The sequence below is a fragment of the Phyllostomus hastatus genome, unplaced genomic scaffold, assembly GCF_019186645.2.
Source record: "Phyllostomus hastatus isolate PE091 unplaced genomic scaffold, TTU_PhHast_1.1 phas_contig_195, whole genome shotgun sequence".
In the NCBI taxonomy this organism is placed as follows: Eukaryota; Metazoa; Chordata; class Mammalia; order Chiroptera; family Phyllostomidae; genus Phyllostomus; species Phyllostomus hastatus.
The window spans coordinates 98,906-100,004 of record NW_025333706.1 but is presented as its reverse complement, the minus strand read 5'-3'; the positions used below and the strand labels follow the sequence as shown (position 1 = coordinate 100,004).

Sequence of the window (1,099 nt, the reverse complement as noted above, 5' to 3'; positions counted from 1 at the left end):
ACCCAACCCAAAAGTCCACCTACCCCACAGCTACTGTGTTTCCCTAGATAAAGGATGAAATACCTAATTAGCACCTAGACCCAGGCCAGGAGAACATGAATGATGTAGAAGTGTCTTTTATTGACCTCTAAATCTAATAAAACTAATAGCTTTGCACAAGTATTTTAAGAGGACTTTGACCTTGTTTTCACAGCTTTGCTCATTGAAGTCAGCTCACTTTTGTTTTGGTAGTCTCTGTATCTGTTTTTGGAGATGCTAAGAGGATTTCTTATACTCGTTTCCATGGCAGTCTCTTAGCATTTGTGATCATCATGGCATGCAGACAGAAAAAGCCATAAAGAACTTGAAGCTTTTCCACAGGTTTACAGAAGTGGGCCCCACAGCTGATCTAATGCCAGATCCCGTCTATGTTGAGAACAATGAGTTTCTCTCCATGACTTTTGGGCAGTGGATCACAGGAGCCTAGCTGCTCCATCAAATGGCCTCCCCTGGGACACTTGTGAGCAGTCATGATTGGGTAGAAAGGCCATTTGGTACAGCAACCTAGGGCAAAACCGGTAGTTAAGTGGCCTCCATAGTAGGCCTTGTAGTGGAGAGTAGTGAGCTGGATTATGGTGCAGCTGACCTTATACCAGGACCCTGTGCCGGTAGCAGCTACTCAGAGCATCCCACCCGTGACAAGGATCAGCTGTACTGCCTCTGGAGGTGTGGAGGATGGATGAGCAAGATCAACACTGTGAAGTTGTGGGGTCACAGCATCCAGAGCCAAGCCTCTTTAATTCTTTAATTAGGGTTTCCTATAGTTCTTTGTTTTTTTTTTTTATCCTCACTGTAGGACATGCTTATTGATTTTTAGGGAGAGGGGAAAGGAGGAAGAGAGAGGGAGAGAAACATTGATGTGAGATAGATGTTTGGATAGTTTGCCTCTTATATGGGCTCTGACTGGGGACCTCTCATATGCTCCCCAGCCAGGACAGAACACACAACCTAGGCATGTGCCCTGACTGGGACTCCAACCCATGACCTTTCAGATTACTGGAGACACCCTAACTAAGTGAGCCATACTAGTCAGGGCTTCTTTAGTTCTTTGAGTATATTT

The 1,099-nt window shown here is 45.1% G+C and overlaps 1 pseudogene; it reads right to left on the bottom strand.

Moving 5' to 3' along the window:
• Nucleotides 1-208: 208 nt before the first annotated feature.
• On the bottom strand, nucleotides 209-654 carry LOC123815539 (annotated as a pseudogene).
• Nucleotides 655-1,099: the final 445 nt, after the last annotated feature.